The following is a 20399-nucleotide window of genomic DNA, read 5'->3' as shown; positions in this document are numbered from 1 at the left end:
CTGTGAAGTTGCTAAAGGCTGTTCTGCTATAGTGCTAAATTGTTTACACTTACCCTATCCCCCAGGTCCCTCAGAAAGACTGGAGGCAAGTTTCTTTTTATCCTTAATTTTGTGAAGGTAAGATGTTATGTATGGTGGGGGTTTTCTGCATTTGGTAGAATTCTTGGGTTGCCTTGGAAATGTGATCAGAGATCTCTTTGATTTGCTAGTGGCCTCACTTTGCCCTATAAATAAAGCAGGTTGGGGAATGGAGCTTTGCTTTTTGCAAGCAATCTCTTGCATTGCAAAGAGATCTCCCGAGCCCATCCTTTTTCTTTAAGCCTATTTTCTTAATTCTGTGCCATTCCCACTCAGGTCCTGGAATTGCTAGCTGTGCTGGTTCGTGGCAAGTGGCGCCTGAATAGGGACCTGTGGAAGGGAAAACTAAACTAAAGGCAGCTGACAAACTCCCCAGGTGCACACAGTAGGTAATTTATTATTATTTTTTTACAGAGACAGAGAGACAGTCAGAGAGAGGGATAGATAGGGACAGACAGACAAGAACAGAGAGAGATGAGAAGCATCAATCATCAGTTTTTTGTTGTGACACCTTAGTTGTTCATTGATTGCTTTCTCATATGTGCCTTGACCATGGGCCTTCAGCAAACCGAGTAACCCCTTGCTCTAGCGAGCGACCTTGGCTCCAAGCTGGTGAGCTTTTTTTGCTCAAACCAGATAAGCCCGTGCTCAAGCTGGCGACCTTGGGGTCTCGAACCTGAGTCCTCCGCATCCCAATCCAATGCTCTATCCACTGCGCCACCTCCTGGTCTGGTGATAAAACTTTTGAGTAGAGTTTTGGGGGAGAGTATAGTTGGGAGTAATAAATTATGGGACAGTTAGGGTCAAGAGTGGGGACCTTTTTCTTTTTGTAAAAATGTTTTTATTTGAGGAGAAGTTATTTTATCAGAGTGAGCTAGAAACAGAGGAATGTAAATATGAGAAGACCTTGCAGTCTGAGGATGACTCAGGAGATAATAAGGGTGTTGCAGCTATGGCCACCCTAACCATTGCCTCTCTGCCACCCTCTCCTCTTTCTTATGCTTATCAGGTTGCTCCCAGGGTCTTTGTCTCAGAGCTTTGGAGATTCCCGCTCCAACAAGCTTTAGATCAGGTTTGAGATATAGGGGATTACACCAGAATATGTGCTGATATTGGGCCTTCATATAAGCAAGGTCTGGTTATTGCCACAGTGTTTCAGGGGAGGCCTCCAGGACAATACTTTGATAAATGGCAGAACAAACAAAAGAAGAAAGGTCAGGGAAGTACTTCTGCCTTTGGATTTTGTTCCCAATGAGGGGGTTTAGGATATTTTGCTAGAAATTTCCCTGCTCCCCTCAGATATCAGCCTCAGCCTTTCCTTCAAAGGCAGCCAGCTCCTAAAGCTCCGGATCTCTGCCCACACTGTAGGAGAGGGAAACATTGGGTGAATGAATGTAAATCTAAGTATACTGCCAAAGGGCAGGTTTCAGGGAAATGGACAATGGAGCCTTCCCTGCTTCTGTCAACAAAGTTTGCCGCTCAACTAAAATTGAGGTAGAGAAATCTCAGCATAATCAATCCTAACTGCCAGTTGCAGCAGCTATTGGAATTTGAGAATGGATAGGAGACTCGGGTGTTAGGAAAGATACAGCTTTTCCTGTTATTGTCTAATTTTCTTTAATGTTTTAGCTACAATCCTCTAAACTATCATTTGTTTTTCCTTATTCTTTGCCTGGAAATTTGGACGGGGGACCCGAGGTGGATCTGTCTACAAAATTTTCTTGCAGCTGCCAAGATTTTTCTCAAGAAAGTTTTGATTAGTCTGATCCATCTTTATTCCCTCTCAAAAAATGCCCTAAGATCAGGCAGGCATTTTTCTAATCTGGTTGTGCTCTGAAATACTGGATTTCTCTCTAGTTTGTCTGGTTCATCTGATTCTTGTTTCTGTTTAGTCTTTGTTTAATGTTGTCTAAAATATGTCTGATTTTAAGGCCTGAATTAAGTTCTTGCATGCAAAAATTGGAAATACCAGCTCTAATATTGAAAAAATAAAATGGTTTCATCCCTACATTTTTTAAAATTGGAACTTGTAAGAAGCGCTCATTTAAATTTAAACAGAATAGAATGTGGATCCTAAAGACTTGCTAATTTGGTTGATCTGATACATCTGTTATTGTTAAGCAACACTGGGTTTTATTTTTGTTTTTTTTTTCCACTTGAGTCATTCATGAAGCAGTCACTGTGCTGTGAGGCTTGGGGAAGTATAGATTTCCCCAATGAAGGTGTAAGTTTTGTTTGTTTGTTGTTTTTTTTTACAATGGGAAGATAACAAAGGTCATACTAAATTTTTTCAGCCTTATGTGCTCTCTAGATTGCCTGTTAATTAATGGGGTAGAAATGTTTTGAAAAATATGGGAGTGTTACTTAGAAAAGCATTTACTACATTTTGTCAGACTTTTGGAATTAACGTGAGGACAGGTATTTCTTACAATCTTCAGGCTCAAGGCCTTAAAAAGTGTGACCAGCAAATGCTTAAAGATCAATTATAAAAAATAAAAAAGGGGGAGTCATATCCTGGAACACCTGCAAATCTTTTTTTTTTTTTTTTTTTTTTGTATTTTTCTGAAGCTGGAAACGGGGAGAGACAGTCAGACAGACTCCCGCATGCGCCCCACCGGGATCCACCCGGCACGCCCACCAGGGGCGATGCTCTGCCCACCAGGGGGCGATGCTCTGCCCCTCACCTGCAAATCTTTATCATGTTTTTTACTTAAAATTTTTTTTTTTGAATACTGATGTACAGGGCCATTCAGCAGCCTAGAGACTCTGGAATCCTACAAGGAAAGCCTTCCCTGAAGTACGATGGAGGGACTTGCTCACAGGAATCTGGCAAGGGCCAGACCGTGTTTTCTTTTTTATGGGGCTGAGGATATGTGTATATTTTTCCTAGGTCTGCTGAGGCTCCTCAGTGGGCTCCTGAACATTTGGTGAGACACCATGAGCCAGGATGAGAGACTCACTTCACAAAAGCAATTGTATAAGGCTTATTCCTTATACAATTACTATGCTCACATTCCTTTCTCTGTCAAACATGATCCATTTATCAAATTATCTTAGCACACTCCAAACCTCTTTCTCCTGCAAATTCCTACCCTCCTTCATTTGATCTAGCTCAGTGGTTCTCAACCTTTCTAATGCCGTGACCCCGCAATACAGTTCCTCATGTTGCGGTGACCCCAAACCAAAAAATAATTTTGATGGCTACTTTATAACTGTAATTTTGCTACAGTTATGATTCAGAATGTAAATACCTGATATGCATTATGTATTTTCCGATGGCTTTAGGTGACCCCGCCGGGGTCGTGACCCACAGGTTGAGAACCGCAGATCTAGCTGATAACGCTGTCCTTTTTTTCTTTCTCCAATCAGCTCCAGTTATATGAAAAAAGTTTATATAGGCAGAGGAGGATCCTCAAACCCCTCAACGAGATCTCCTGAGCATGGCTTTTAAGGTCTATAATGACCGAGAGGAACAGGAAAAGGCAGACAGAGCCCAAAGAGATCAGGGAAAATACCAGCCTCTCTCTCTCTCCTTTTTGCCCACTTCTGTTACAAATTTACCTCTACCATTCAGCATAGTGAAACCCAAAGTTCTCACCACCCATGCTGCAAAACTCCAAGGAAAGGCCCCCTGAATTCATCTCTCCAGATTAAAGAAAACAGAAGTTCCATTTACCTACATGCTGCAGATGGCCCTTCCAGTCTACCTGAATCATTGTCAGAAATCTAGTATTGACATTAAGTTTGAGACAAAAGCTTAATGTGCTAGAAGCAGTGGTCATTGGGACTTGGATGCTAGCTGCAAAGTGTGGAAATGTGACAACAGTTGCAATGTCTTGCGGACTTTTTCTGAATGTGTGTGAATCCTGCTTCTTGGGACAGTTCTCAGACTAAAGTGGGATTGGGTTGCAATTATAAATAATGTGGAGTGGTGATGGTGTCAACATGGACTTGGTGAAATTACATTAACATATTAAGGACATTCAAAACTGCAAAGATTCTACTTTAGGCCCTGCTGTATGAGCTAAGATTTGCTTGATAATCTAAAAGGCTTTAATCCCTTCATTGTAGTAAGACACTTGTTTTGGTATTTATTAGTATTGGCTATTTTAATTTTGTGTTTATTTAATATTTTTCCAGTCTGCCTTCAAATTGGAACATGGGAAATCAGATGAGTACGAATCACAGCACACGAATTGAAGTTAAAAAATAGAAAAGGGGGATATGTTGGATACTGAAAGCCAACAGGGTCTTTGCAGTTTAGATTTCTGAGGGACAGAGGTGTGAAGAACTGACAGTAAGCTGACAGTCTGCCCAACTCACCACCTCACTTGTTCTGTGAAGTTGCTAAAGGCTGTTTTGTTCTAGTGCTGGATTGTTTATACTCATCCTATGCCCCCCCCCATGTGCTTTGGAAAGACTGGAGGCAAGTTTCTTTTTATCCTTAGTTTTGTGAAGGTAAGATGTTATGTATGGTGGGGGTTTTCTGCATTTGGTAGAATTCTTGGGTTGCCTTGGAAATATGATCAGAGATCTCTTTGATTTGCTAGTGGCCTCACTTTGCCCTATAAATAAAGCAGGTTGGGGAATGGAGCTTTGCTTTTTGCAAGCTATTCTTGCATCGCAAAGAGACCTCCTGAACCCATCCTTTTTCTCTAACCCTATTTTCTTAATTCTGCACTGTTCCCACTCAGAACCTGGAATTACTAGCTGTGTTGGTTCGCAGTAAACAACTATCAAAAACCTCCCCTAAAATAAAAGTATGGGGCCAGATGGCTATACTAGTGAATTCTATCAAACATTCAAAGAAGACTTGGTTCCTATCCTTCTCAAAGTCTTTTAAAAACTTGAAGAAGAAGCAATACATCCAAACACATTTTATGAGGCCAACATAACCCTCATACAAAAACCTGAAAAAACAACACAAAAAAAGAAAACTACAGACCAATATCTCAATGAATACAGTTGCAGAAATCCTAAACAAAATACTAGCAAATCGAATACAACAACATATTAAAAAAATAATTCATCATGATCAAGTGGGATTCATCCGAGAAATACAAGGATGGTTCAACATACGTAAAATGATTAACGTAATATACCATATCAACAAAACAAAGAACAAAAACCATATGATTCTATCAATAGATGCAGAAAAGACACTCGATAAAATACATCCCTTTATGTTTAAAACACTCAACAAAATGGGTATAAAAGGAAAGTACCTCAACATAATAAAGGCCATTTATGACAAACCATCAGCTCACATCATATTAAATAGCAAAAAAACTGAAAACTTTTCTTATAAAATCAGGAAAAACACAAGGTTGCCCACTCTCTATACTCTTATTCAACATAGTGCTAGAAGTTCTAGCCAGAGCAATCAGACAAGAGAAAGAAATAAAAGGCATTCATATTGTGAAAGAAGTAAAGGTTTCACTTTTTGCAGATTATATGATCCTGTATATAGAAAATCCCAAAGATTCCACAGAAAGGCTATTAGAAACAATAAACCAATACAATAAGGTCACAGGATAAAAAAATAATATACAAAAGTCTATTGCTTTCTTATTTTCCAACAATGAAACTTTGGAAAAAGAACTCAAAAAAATAATCCCTTTTACGGTCGCAACAACAACAAAAATACCTAGGAATAAACATAACAAAGAATGTAAAGAACTTAAGTACTGAAAACCACAAAGCATGATGAAAGGAAATTGAAAAGACAGAATGAAATGGAAATATATTCCTTGTTCTTGGATAGGAAGAATAAATATAGTTAAAATGGCCATATTACCCAAAGCAATATACAAATTTAATGCAATTACAATCAAAATTCCAAAATCATTTTTTAAAGAAATGTAACAAAAATCATCAAGTTTATATGGAACAATAATAAACCCGGAATAACCCAGTAATTCTAAGAAGAAAAAAAGAAGCTGGAGTCATTACTATACCTGACTTCAAACTATACTACAGAGACACAATAATCAAAACAGCATGGTACTGGCTGAAAAATAGACACACAGACCAGTGGAACAGAATAGAGAGCCCAGAAATAAAACTACATATATATATGGTCAAATCATCTTTGATAAAGGAGCCAAAAACAAACAATGAAGAAAAGAAAGCCTTTTCAATAAATGGTGCGTGGGAAAATTTGAAAGCCACATGCAAAAGAATGAAACTTGACTACAGTTTGTCTCTTTGCACAAAAATTATTTCAAAATGGATCAAAGACCTGAAACAATAAAGTACATAGAAGAAAACATAGGTACTAAACTCATGGACCTTGGTAGTAGAGAACATTTTATGAATTTGACCCCAAAGGCAAGGGAAGTGAAGGCAAAGATAAATGAATGGGACTACATCAGACTAAGACATTTTTGCTCAGCAAGAGAAACTGACAACAAAACAGACAGACAGCCAACTAAATGGGAGATGATATTTTCAAACAACAGCTCAGATAAGGGCCTAATATACAAAATATACAAAGAACTCACAGAACTCAGCAACAAACAAGCAAACAATCCAATGAAAAAAAGGGAAGAGGACATGAACAGACACTTCTCCCAAGAAGAAATACAAATGGTCAATAGATATATGAAAGATGCTCATCTTCACTATTAGAGAAATGCAAATCAAAACTACAATAAGATACCACCTCACACCTGTTAGATTAGCTATTATCAACAAGACAGCTAATAACAAGTGTTGGAGAGGCTGTGGAGAAAAAGGAACCCTCATTCACTGTTGGTGGGAATGTAAAGTAGTACAAACATTATGGAAGAAAGTATGGTGGTTCCTCAAAAAATTAGGAATAGAATTACCATATGACCCAGAAATCCCTCTACTGGGTATATATCCCCAATACTTGAAAACATGGGTATGTGAAGACACATGCACCCCCATGTTCATTGCAGCATTGTTCACAGTGGCCAAGACATGGAAACAACCAAAATGCTCTTTAACAGAGGATTGGATAAAGAAGATGTGGTACATATATACCATGGAATACTACTCAGCCATAAGAAATGATGAAATAGTATCATTTATGACAATATGAACGGTGGACCTTGATAATATTATACTGAGTGAAATAAGTAAATCAGAAAAAGCTAAGAACTGTATGACTCCACACATAGGTGAAACACAAAATTGAGACTTATGGACATAGATAAAAGTGCAGTGGTTACCCAGGGGAGGGGGGAGGAGAAAAGAGAGGGAATGGGGAGGGGGAGGGGCTTATAGAGAAACAAAATATAGGGTGACAGAGGATGATTTGACTTTGGGTGATGGGTACACAGCCTAATCAACTGTCCAAATAATGTGGAGATGTTTTCTCTAAATCTATGTACTCTGGTTGACTAATATCACCCTGTTAAATTTAATTGTCTTAATAAAAAATTTTTAAAAAATTAACAATATTGACAATTAAAAACAAATTAACTTCTTGTTTAAAATAACTTCAAAGAAAATAGAAGGTTATAAAAATAAAATAACACTCCCACTATTCTCAAAAAAGCAATGCTAATATAAAAAAATTGCACCTCAGAAATAATATTAACAATATTTTTGTAGTTACCACAAGATGAACATTCTCATTAGCCTTTTTTTATTTTCCATAGAAACAACATTTAGTCTGTTGCTAATAAGGTAATTTTCTAGCAGGTTGGATTAGTGAAGATGGCTGAGTTCATTAATTAGTTTCTTCCCCCAAATAGACTCTTTCAACAATAGGGGTGGAGTTTGGAGCAGAGAATGGTTAACTATATAGACATCTGCTCCAATTTCCCTTTTCACTTTTCCTATGTAGACAGATCTTTCTGAGTCAGCTGTGTGCTTTCTCTAGCTCCCTGGAACTCTGGGCATAATCAACAAACTCTAAACCAGTGGTGGAACTCAGCTGGGTTGCTGAATCTCAGCTGAATTAGGTTTTCGGCAGAACCAAAACCTAATTTTTTGTTGAGGTCAGTTTACTGGTTGTTAAAATGGCACTTGTAATCAGGGTTGTGTGTAAGGTGGGGACCTGGGCACCTGCCCAATGTGGAAACCACAAATTTACATTCCTTACTTTTTTTCACATTCATCTGCACAACAGCATATCCTAAGCACCCATAGTAACGTTCATTCTGTCCATAGGTGAAAAATATTGCAAGTGAGGACACCAATCAAGAAGCAATATGGAATATCTTAACAGTTTTATTGGTTTTTTTCCCCCAGGTATTATTTAATATTTTTCATTAGTATTTTAAAACTCTTATAACATAAACTACTTTTGTGTACCTTTTTTATTGTTCTTATTTAAGTATTAAGTACATGAAATAATAAACTACCTTTCAATATATCATTTTTTTATACTTAAAATGGTCATTAGGGCAGAGAACCGGTTGTTAAATTATTTGAATGCCACCACTGCTCTAAACCACATTCACTTTTAACCTCACCAGTCCGTATTTCAAAGGATTTTCATTTCACCTTTGAGATGATCTAACTAACCCGTCCGCTTCTTGCTTCTGGATAGTTTCATGAGTTCCCGCAACCAGACAACATCCTATTGAGAAGCAATTTTAGTGAATTTGCTGAGTTCTGATAACATGAAAGGGAGAATTTGGCTCACTCAGGCAGTTCAAAACATTGTGAAAGAAAAAGCCAAACGTAGGGATTTTCAGTAATGACAAATAATTGAGTTTTTGCTGAGTTTGTCCATCACACATGTGCAGGTTGCAGAGAGCCTCAGTGACTTCTATGGTTAAACACGCACATCTATCAGCCTGTAAGCATGTGTGTGCAGAGAGGAAAGGGACAGTTTTGGTAAGAGTCAAGGCTGTACATTTTGTTTGAACTCTATCCATTATCACTTAGGCAACTGGGGTTCTTGGACAGATAGGTTGTTGGACTACCTTGTTCTGTGGTCCTGTGGGAGAGAGTAGGAGAATGAATTTCAGTTATCACTTTAAAATAAGCCTTGGGACAAGCAAATACCAAGTAAACATGACTTACTCTAGGCTAATCCCCTTGGGAGAGAGCTGGTTCCCTGAGAAAGCTGAATTTCTGAATACTTATCAAAGCTTTCATGGTTTCATCAGGAAAGCTATGGGCTGCAAAATATGTAGATGATAAAATTAACAGGTGCACCAGTGGAAGGGCACAGGCAAGGCTTGAAGAGATGCACAAGGCATCCAGCCAGGGTGTCTGTGCTGAGGCATTTCCAGATTTTCTGAAACTACGTCGGCTCTCTTCATGAGACCCAGACATTGAAGGGAAGGGGCTTCTTCTCTGATGGGCATCTGCTCATCGGTTGTAATTTGTGGGCTCTGGGAAGGTCACTGTCAGTGCCATTCCCACATTCATTCAAAATTAGTCTGGCAATGCTCTATGTTTCATTGTTAGAGGTTATATTTTTAGATCTTATTCTGTAGGGGCCTCCAATCTATCCTAACAGAGAAGTCCCTTGAGTTGCAGCCACTGAAAAGATAAAGTGGGCCCTGATAGATGAAAGCAAGACAGGAAAATGGGCTGACAAAAAGAGGTGATAGGATGCCAAAGACAAATTTCACCTGTTTCACAATTTTGCTTCAAACAAGACTGAATATACCTAATATTGTAGACATAAATATAAGCACTGACTAAAGTCAGATCATGAATGAGTGTTGGATTTTGTCAAATGCTTTCTGCATCCATTGGTATGATCATGTGATTTTTCTTTTTTAGTCTGCTGATGTGATTGATTACATTTGACTTTTGAATGCTGAACCAACCTTGCATACCTGGGATAAATCCCACTTAGTCATGTTGTAAATTCTTTCTATACATTTTTGGATTTGACTTGCTAAAATTTTGTTGAGGATTTTTGCATATATGTTCATGAGATATATTGGTTTGTAGTTTTCTTATAATGTCTTTATCTAATTTTGGTATTAGCGTAATGCTTGTCTCACACAATGACTTAGGAAGTATTCCCTCTGCTTCTATACTCTGAAAGAGATTGTACAGAACTGGTATAATTTCTTCTATAAATGTTTGGTAGAATTAGCCAGTAAACCCATCTGGGCCTGTTGCTTTCTACTTGTGGAAGGTTATTAATTATTGATTTAATTTTTTTATTTGATATAGGCCTATTCAGATAGTCTATTTCTTTTTCTGTGAGTTTTGACAGATAAGTCTTTTCAAGAAGTCAGTTCATTTCATCTAGGTTATCAAATTTGTGGGCATGGAGTTGTTCATAGTATTCCTTTAGTAACCTTTTAGTTACTATGGGATCTGTAGTAATGTCCCCTCTTTAATTTTTGATATTAGTAATTTGTGTCCTTTCTTGCTTTTCCTTATTTAGTCTGAGTAGAGGCTTATCAATTTTATTGATCACTATGAAGAACCAGCTTTATTTCACTGACTTTCTGCTTTTAATATTGATTTTCTGCTTTTAATTTTATTACCTTCTGTTCTAATTATTATTATTTTCTTTCTTCTAATATTTTTTCTTCTATATTTTCTTTTCTTCCTAAGGTGGATGCTTAGATCACCAATTTTATATCTTTCTCCTTTCTAATACACTGCTCACAAAAATTAGAAAATCAGGGAACGTGCAGATACTCCAGTACTTTCAGCATTTTGTATAGTGCATTTTTACCAATGAAATAAAAGTTGGTTTTGCATTTCATTTGCATAATTGAACAACTTTCTTTGACATGTCATTTGCTTTTCTGATGTTCTTATTTAGTAAAAAAATCAAATGCTTCTTTTTAATCACTTCATATTCATTTTGAAATATCTCCTAATTTCTGTGAGTAATATATATTCATTGGATAGTATAAATTTTACTCTTAGCACTGTTTTCAGTTTTCACATCTTCAAATTTTTGATCTTAAGTTTTCATTTTCATTTAGTTCAAAATATTTTTTAACTGTGGTATAATTTATATAGCATTGTATTGGTTTCAGGTGTACAATATAACGATTTGATACTTGTATATATTGTGAAATGATCACCATAATACATTTAATTAATATCCAAGTCAAAATATTTTTAAGTTTCTTCTTTGTCCCAACTGTCATTTAGAAGTGTGTTGTTTAATCTCCACATATCTGGGCATTTTCCATTTACCTTTCTGTTATTGATCTCTAGTTTAATTTCATTGTAGTTTGAGAGCAGACGTTATATGAATCTATTCTTTTTAATTTTTTTTTTTTAAATTTTGACAGAGATGAGAGAGTCAGAGAGAGGGACTGATAGGGATAGACAGACAGGAAGGGAGAGAGATGAGAAGCATCAATTCTTCATTGCGGCATCTTAGTCATTCATTGATTGCTTTCTCATATGTGCCTTGACTGGGGGGCTACAGCAGAGTGAGTGACCCCTTGCTCAAGCCAGGGACCATGGGGTCATATCTATTATCCCATGCTCAAGCCAGTGACCCCATGCTCAAGCTAGTGAGCCTGAGCTCAAGCTGAATGAGCCTGTGCTCAAGTCTGCGAGCTTGGGGTTTCAAACCTGGGTCCTCCACGTCCCAGTCCAACACTCTATCTACTGAATCACCACCTGGTCAGGCTTTATTTTTTTAAAAAAATTTTAAGGTGTATTTTATGACCCAGAATGTGATCTATCTTGATGAGTTTGAGAAAAATGTTTATAATGTTATTGTTGGATAGTCTATAAGTGTCCATTGTATCCAGTTGATTGATGGTATTGTTGTGTTCAACTATATCTTTACCTCCTTCCTCCCTGATGGATTTATACATTTCTGAGAGTGGAGTGTTAAGGTTTCCAAATATGATAATGGCTTCATCTGTTTCTCCTTGCAATCCTATCAGTTTGATGCTCTGTTGCTAGGTGTATACTCTTTAAGAATTGTGATGCTTTCTCGGAGAAATGATCCTTTTATCATTATGCAATGCCCTGATAATATTCCTTACTAGAAAGTCTGCATTGTTTGAAATTAATATAGCCATACCTGTTTTCTTTTGATTAGTGTCAGCATGGCATATTTTTGCATCCATTTACTTTAAATCTATATGTACCTTAATATTTAAAATGGGTTTCTTATAGACAAACATATAGTTGGGTTGTGTTTTTTGATCCACTCTGACAATCTGTCTTTTAATTGGTACATTTAGATCATTGATATTCAAAGTGATTATTGATATAGCTGGATTAGTATCTACCATATTCATTACTTGTTTTTTTTATGTGTTGCCTTTGTTATTTGTTTCCATTTTTTCCTTCTACTCTTTTACTGCCTTTTGTGGTTTTAATTGATCATCTCATATGATTCCATTTTCTCTCCTTTCTTAGCATACACTTATACTCTTTTTTTACACCTTAGGGTGGACAGGATGGCAACAGTGGGCTGGACTTGTGTATTTCCCTTCCTCCTGTGGACAATTAGAGACAGAGAAGTTGAATATTTCCCTTCTTCAGTCCAATTGGGCTTTGATATTATCCTACCAGGTTATGCTCTGGTTAACTAGTTTCCCTGAGGGCAGACCATGTTAAGAACAGAGGGCTCTGGCTTATTTCAAAATGCTTCCTTTTCTCCACTCCCACTTTAAGCCCAAGAGGGTTTATTTCTAGTATTTACTGTGTAAACATAATCAAGCTGCTGAGGTAAATCTCACAATATTGTGAGGGCTCCCAAAGACTGGATCCCTCTGGAGTCTTGAACTCTTAGGCTTGTCTGCACTGAGCTTATAGAAACCTGTCTGTCACAGGCCCAGTATCCCTATCCCCGCACTGGCTCCTGAAGCAGTTTCCCTCATGCATCTTTCCTTCAGTAGGCTGCAATTCCAGTATTAGCCTGTCCCTCAGATCTTAGGGATAGTAATCTGCGCTGTATCCTCCCTTCACTTATGGATCCAAGAAGAGTTGTTGGTATTTTAGTCTGTTCAACTTTTTACTTGTTAGGATGGAGTGGTGACTTCCAAGTTCCTGACACGTGGAACCAGAAACTGGAAGACCCTCATCTACTTTTTAAAAACTTTTTATTAAAAAAAAACTTTTTAATTATTGAATTTGTTGGGGCAACACTGGTTAATACTATTATATAGGTTTCAGGTGTATAATTCTAGAATACATCATCTGTATATTATCCATTTTTTTTGTAAAGGAGAAAAATATTTCATTTTAATTTTCAGACAATATTTTGAAACTTCCATCTTAGTGTCATGCTCTTAGGGACAGAGCATCTCCCTGCTACAAGCTTTTGACAAAAGTCTGTGGACTTGTAAGGTGCGGGGTGGGGTGTGTGTCAGGAACACCTTTGTGGGAGGGGTTCAGGGGCATTTATCTGGTGGAAAGGATGGTGGGGTTGGTTCACTTAGGGGCTCTCTGATTAACACTATTTTTACCTAAAATGTTCCTCTTGGTTAAAAAAGGCAAAGTTCTCAAAGATGCTTTTATCTTCACTAAATGAGATTTTTTTTGTGTGTGTGTTTATCATGGTTATTTTGACTTTACTTTTCTCGGGATGCTTGGAGACACTTATAAAAATTAGTTGGGTGGTAAGACTAGAACAACAGCCAAACTGCTTCTTTATGCCATCAAAGCCAAGAATAAAATGGACAAGTACGTAATGCTTCTTTCTATGACTTCTTTAGTTCCCATAGACTTTTGCCAACTTGGCATTAGATAAGTTTGGGAATGGGTTCCTCCTCATCCCAATGTGCCAATAGGAAAGGTCACAAGAAGCCAGAGTTACCATTAGCAAAGAAACTGGTACATGTGCTTGTGCTAAAAGTTGTTCTGGGGGAAATGTCTGTTTTGTTAGCAACATATTATAGTATGTCTAAAGCTAAAAGTTCAGAAATGAGAAATCAGATTGACTGGTATTTGTTATTGAGCTTGGAATCGCCACACTCACATAGGAGAGAAGGGCCACCTTTGCTTGAATTATAATTAGCTCCATCATTTCGTGAGCATCTTAATATCTTACCTGTACCCACCCAGTGCTTGACATGTGTCACTTATCTGATATATATGGCCGGCACATATAATGGTGTTGATTTTATCTTATCAAGGAGAAAATATGATTTTGAAAAATGTCCTTAAGAAATAAGTAAACCATGATATCAGTGACAGTTATTTCAGAGTAGTAGGATTATATAAATGGTTTTTGTTCTCTTCTTCAAATGTATTGTACAATTTTCCACATCAAACATTTAAATTTTATTATTAGAAAAAGTTATTTAAAAGATATAACTGAGTGAATAGAAGTTTATTAATTAATTTTACAAACAAAAAGTATTTTCTATGTGTGGCTATGTGTCTAGGTGCTCCTAGGTATAAATTAGGGGAAACAAGTCATGAACACAATGAGTGATTAGTGAGGTGAGTGATAAGAGATAAGGTGCTAACTGTATGGGACAGACAAAAAACATCCAATCTTGAAAACAATGGATGGCTGATAACCATGATTGAAAAGTTAAGTTTTCCCATTTGACTGGCTTGACAAAACACAGGAAGCATTCTCAAAAAAGGGGAATGTATTATTTTTTGATAAAAAGAATTCCTTCTTTCTAGAACCCAGGAAGCACAATACTTGTGCTTGTCATGTCTAACCAGAATTTCCCTTACCATGGTTCCCTGATGTTCAAGGAAACAGGGTTCCCGAAAGCCTGTGATTCAGCTACAGCTGCCTTTTTAAAGTATCCACTGTGTGCACAATTTACAGAGTCTAAATTTATAGTCTCACTAGGGAAAGGAAGCAGCAATGTCACACTCCACTTACCTAAAAATATGTTGGCAATGCTCCATTAAATTATAAAGACAAGTTAATTTAAAGACTCTGGCCTGCTCAAATACCGACCAAGTCCCAGTCAATTTTAGTCTCTGCCTTAGCCAAAACATATATCAAAAGGGCAATAATTTTTTATTAGTTTTAATTATTAATTTTAATTGTTATAAATTAGTATATTTATTGCCTTTACAGTTGACTTTTTTCCCCCCAATGATACCACTCTCACTGGCAGAGAAAGGAGGCATGTTTATTGAATAAAGCTAAATAGTTTTGCAGTCTGGACAGGAAAGATGAGTAGGTAGATTGAAAATGTCAATGTTTGACTACTAGGCACATTTTATATATAAAAAAAAATCATTCAGAACTGATAATAAAAGAGGTTTATTCTTCATTAATAAGACTGTTGCCTTGGCAACTTGCAGCTCACATAAGTATTTACAGCAGCCATGCTGCACAGTTCTGACACGAAAGAACAGCTCTGATGTGTCCTTTCTACATTCTAGCCTGAAATCTTCCATTATGTATTTCAGCTGCATCACTGGTCACTGTTAAAGTGATCCACACCCAATGAACTCCATTTAAAACATGTCATATCTAACCCCAAAGAGGCAACTTAAACAAATTTCTTGGAAAGTTGAATTGATAAAATGGTTTTTTTTTTTCAAAAAAGGATGACTTAGCCCTGGCCTGTTGGCTCAGTGGTAGAGCGTCGGCCTGCTGTGCAGGAGTCCCGGGTTCGATTCCCGGCCAGGGCACACAGGAGAAGCGCCCATCTGCTTCTCCACCCTTCCCCCTCTCCTTCCTCTCTGTCTCTCTCTTCCCCTCCTGCAGCCAGGGCTCCATTGGAGCAAAGTTGGCCCGGGCGCTGAGGATGGCTCTGTGGCCTCTGCCTCAGGCGCTAGAATGGCTCTGGTTGCAACAGACCAACGCCCCAGATGGGCAGAGCATCGCCCCCTGGTGGGTATGCCGGGTGGATCTGGCAGTTGGGCGCATGCGGGAGTCTGACTACCTCCCCGTTTCCAACTTCAGAAAAATACAAAAAAAAAAAAAAAAAAAAAAAGGATGACTTATACAAAGAACTACAAAAGAACTACAGCTTTACTTTTATTTTCCTGCTCATCCAGCAGAGAGCAACGTGTTTTTAAACAAGCAATGCCATGAATATTAATGTGCATTCAAATTATACATTTTTTGCCCTAAAATTCTTACTTTCTTTGTTTGTAATTATCACCAAATAGCCTAAAGCACTTTTAGACACTGTGAGAGTATGAATTAGTACAATGTGTGTGTGTGGGAGGGAGGGCAGGGGGACAATAAATATTAGGGAGTGCTTGCCACTGACCTGGCACTCTTCTAATTCTAGGAATTTGCCTTGAGAAAGTAATTGTACAATATAATATTTTAGAAGAATTGCACTGCAATTTTATTTCTTTTTTTTTTTTTTTTGTATTTTTCTGAAGTTGGAAACGGGGAGGCAGTCAGACAGACTCCCGCATGCACCCGACCGGGATCCACCCAGCATGTCCACCAGGGGGCGATGCTCTGTCCATCTGGGGCATTGCTCTGTTGCAACCAGAGCCATTCTAGCGCCTGAGGCAGAGGCTATAGAGCCATCCTCAGCGCCCAGGCCAACTTTGCCCCAATGGAGCCTTGGCTGTGGGAGGGGAAGAGAGAAACAGAGAGGAAGGAGAGGGGGAGGGGTAGAGAAGCAGATGGGCACTTCTCCTGTGTACCCTGGCCAGGAATCGAACCCAGGACTCCTGCACACCAGGCCAACGCTCTACCACTGAGCCAACTGGCCAGGGCCTGCAATTTCATTTCTAATAGGGGAAAAATTGAAAATGTCAAATGTCACTAATTTTTTTTAAGTTTATTGATTTTAGAGAGAAGAAAGAGAGAGAAAGACAGTGGGAAGGAGCAGGAAACATCAGTTTGCAGTTCCTTCTTGTATGTCCCTTGACCAGGCAAGCCCAGGGTTTCTTCTCTTTTTTTTTTTTTTTTAATTTTTAAAAAAATTTTAAAAAAAATTTTTTTACAGAGACAGAGAGAGAGTCAGAGTGAGGGATAGAAAGAGACAGACAGACAGGAACGGAGAGATGAGAAGCATCAATCATTAGTTTTTTGTTGCACATTGCAACACCTTAGTTGTTCATTGATTGCTTTCTCATATGTGCCTTGACCATGGGCCTTCAGCAGACTGAGCAACCCCTTGCTTGAGCCAGTGACCTTGGGTCCAAGCTGGTGAAGTTTTGCTCAAACCAGATGAACCCACCATGCTCAAACTGGCGACCTCGGGGTCTCGAACCTGGGTCTTCCATATCCCAGTCCGACGCTCTATCCACTGAGCCACCACCTGGTCAGGCAAGCCCAGGGTTTCAAACCAGTGATATTAGTATTCCAGGTCAAGGCTTTAGCCACTGCGCCACCACAGGTCAGGCAAATGTCATTAATTTTTTTTTTTAAGTGAGAGAAGAGAAGACAGAGAAATAGACTTCCATATGCACCCTGACTGGGATCCACTCAGCGAGACCCCTAGGGGCTAATGCTCTGCCCATCTTGGGCCATTGCTCAGCAACAGAGATATTTTTAGAGCCCGAGGCAGAGGCTCCACTAGACATTCTCAGTGCCCAGGGCCAACTTGTCTGAGCCAGTCAAGCCATGGCTGTGGGAGGAGAAGAGAAAGAGAAAGAGAGAGAGAGAGAGAAAAGGGGAGAAGGAGGGGAGAAGCACATGGTCACTTCTCCTATGTGCCCTGGCTGAGAATCAAACCCAGGACATACACATGCCAGGTGGAGGCTCTACCACTGAGCCAACCGGCCAGGGCCAAATGTCACTAATTTTTAAAATGATTATAAATAATATTAGATGCGCATCCTGTGAAGAAGGTGAGGCTGGGGAGGAGCCCTGGTGTGTTCCTTCTTAGGGTCACACCCTAGGGCCTCACTTGTTTCTCTCTAGTCTGGGCCCTACATTCATGTACATGCATTATCTCCCCGGTATGCAATGTTGATTGTACATCAATTATTTATATATCAATTATGCTATAACCATATAATGAAATACTGTGCAGTCATTAAAAATAATAAAGTAGACTTCAACTTATTGACATGAAAAGATGCTCAGAATATATGGTCTAAGTTAAACAAGTAAGGTACAAAAACTGTGTGGAAAGGTTTTCAAAATCTGTAGTAATAAAACCAACCACTATAGTTTAAAAAACCCAATATAAATTTTTTTAAATAATTAACCATTGCAATTTATATTGTAAAAGATCAAATATTTGAAAGAATAAAAACAGTGAATATTTCTTAAGGCATAAGAATAAGAAAAAACCCCCACTATTGGATAAGTCCATTGTTTTTTCTGGCAGGTATAAATACAGTGTGTCCATAAAGTCATGGTGCACTTTTTACCAATCACAGGAAAGCAACAAAAGACGATAGAAATGTGAAATTTGCACCAAATAAAAGGAAAACCCTCCCAGTTTCTGTAGGATGATGTGGCAGCATGTGCGCATGCGCAGATGATGATGTAACACCGTATATACAGTGAAGCAGCCCCACAGCCATGCCAGTCGAGATATGGACGGTGCAGAGTAAAGTTCAGTGTGTTCTGTGGCTTGCTAAATTCGAATCTGTGTCCAAAGTGCAATGTGAATATCAGCGCGTTTATAATGAAGCACCACCACATAGGAATAACATTACTCGGTGGGATAAGCAGTTGAAGGAAACTGGCAGTTTGGTGGAGAAACCCCGTTCTGGTAGGCCATCTGTCAGTGATGAGTCTGTAGAGGCCATACGGGATAGCTACCTAAGGAGCCCTAAAAATATCTGTGTGTGAGCCCACATCGAACTGCACTGAATAGGTATGAAACTGGGAGAGTTTTCCTTTTATTTGTTGCAGATTTCACATTTCTATCATCTTTTGTTGCTTTCCTGTGACTGGTCAAAAGTGCACCATGACTTTACGGACACACTGTATTGTTACAAGTTTGTATTCTGTACAAAACCATCCTCCTAAAGTAACTTCATTTACAAATTCAATCATTATTGTAGCTACAAGACATTTGGCAAATTGGCCCCTCTTCAAATCTCTAACTTGTTTTTCTGACACTTAAGAAATCTCAAGCATTTTATTAACATGCTTAAACAAAATCTTTTGATTTAGGAAGCTACAATTGCTTCATGGTTGATGAGTCTTGGTTCTACACAAGGAAAGGATACTTGACTGTTCTAAGACCACTCTTAAATACTAGAGACAACATGAATTCCTTATTCTAGAATGCACTGTGACATTAAGCATTGTTCTTCCACTTGTGTTATTGAAGCCATTCTCTTATTTAACTGTCATGCACATATGTATATATGACTTTTGTCTCCAAGTAGGTAATGCATTCTTTTTTTTTTTTTATCCATTTCAGAGAAGAGAGAAAAAGAGAGAGAAAGAAGGTAGGGAGGAGCAGGAGACATCAACTCCCATATGTGCCTTGACCAGGCAAGCCCAGGGTTTCAAACTGGCGACCTCAGCATTCTAGGTCAAGGCTTTATCCACTGCGCCACCACAGGTCAGGCCGGTAATGCATTCTTGAGGACTAGACCAGTGGGTGCTTACACAAAAGGGTCTTTATCACAACAGAAGCTCAGTAACTACTGCTTAGTAATGAATGACTTAAATATTTGGGAAGCAGTATGGCATAGCAGAGAAACTTCTAGCTTCAGATCTTCAGCTAGGCTTGAGATAGACTCTAACTCTACCCCTTACTAACTGTATGGCCATAAGCAAGTTACCCAATCATTCTGAGTCTTGACTTCTTGATCTTGAATATTACCTACCTTATGGGATCTCCTAATAGTCAAGTGAAGCAATATTTTCCAATAGCTGCAAAGTGTCTGACACAAACAGGCCCTCAATAAATGCTAGTTTTCTTTCCCTTTCTTTACAATTGCCCCTCTTTCTAATATGGAGAATGAAAATAAGGCAGGGGAATAAAGTTAATCTCTAGTGATGTTAAAATTCAGCTATGAATCAGATTGTTTATTCAACAATCATAGCTACCCTCAATCCATCTACACTGAGAGCTTACTATGAACACTCAACCCATGACCAGTCCCTGCTCAAACAGTGGTCCCCATGAATTCCCAGGCAGCTTGGGATCCCTGGCCACTAGGGTACCCTACAGCCATGCTGCCTGGGATGACACCACCAGGTGCTCACATTTTCTCACTTGTCTTTTGTGGCTCTGTGAACAACCAGGCAATACCTTGATTCCAAGATTTTTTCTTAAAGTACCAAATATTCCTTTCCTTTTCATCTAGTGATACCAGCCAACACATGTTTGTTGTAAAAAGTTAAAAAGATATGTATGTTCAGGAGGTAAAAGCTTTTTAGTAAGTCCTCCCACTAAAAATTACCATTGTCAGCAATTCACCGAATACTGTTCCAGACTTTATTTCTAATAAGGTGAATGCTTCTTAAGTATAAAACTGATCTCTTTGCTCTCTCTCAATTCCTGGTCAGTTATCCTCAGAAAATCTGTTTTCCTGCTTTTTTGTGTCCCATTGTGAATTCCAACATTATCCTTATACTCAAA

The 20399-nt window shown here is 38.4% G+C and overlaps 1 protein-coding gene and 1 non-coding gene across 2 annotated transcripts in view; one reads left to right on the top strand and one right to left on the bottom strand.

Annotated features, from left to right (window-relative positions):
- The window catches only part of CAP2 (cyclase associated actin cytoskeleton regulatory protein 2), a 189026-nt gene that overhangs the window by 128353 nt on the left and 40274 nt on the right, over nucleotides 1-20399 (bottom strand). The gene's annotated exons all lie outside the window — the stretch shown is intronic.
- On the top strand, nucleotides 15489-15564 carry TRNAS-GCU (transfer RNA serine (anticodon GCU)). Its single transcript has one exon. It is a non-coding gene; the product is annotated as a tRNA-Ser (tRNA).

The sequence above is a fragment of the Saccopteryx leptura genome, chromosome 3 (genome assembly GCF_036850995.1).
Source record: "Saccopteryx leptura isolate mSacLep1 chromosome 3, mSacLep1_pri_phased_curated, whole genome shotgun sequence".
In the NCBI taxonomy this organism is placed as follows: Eukaryota; Metazoa; Chordata; class Mammalia; order Chiroptera; family Emballonuridae; genus Saccopteryx; species Saccopteryx leptura.
The sequence above is the reverse complement of the archived record's forward strand: the minus strand, read 5'-3'. Positions and strand labels throughout refer to the sequence as shown.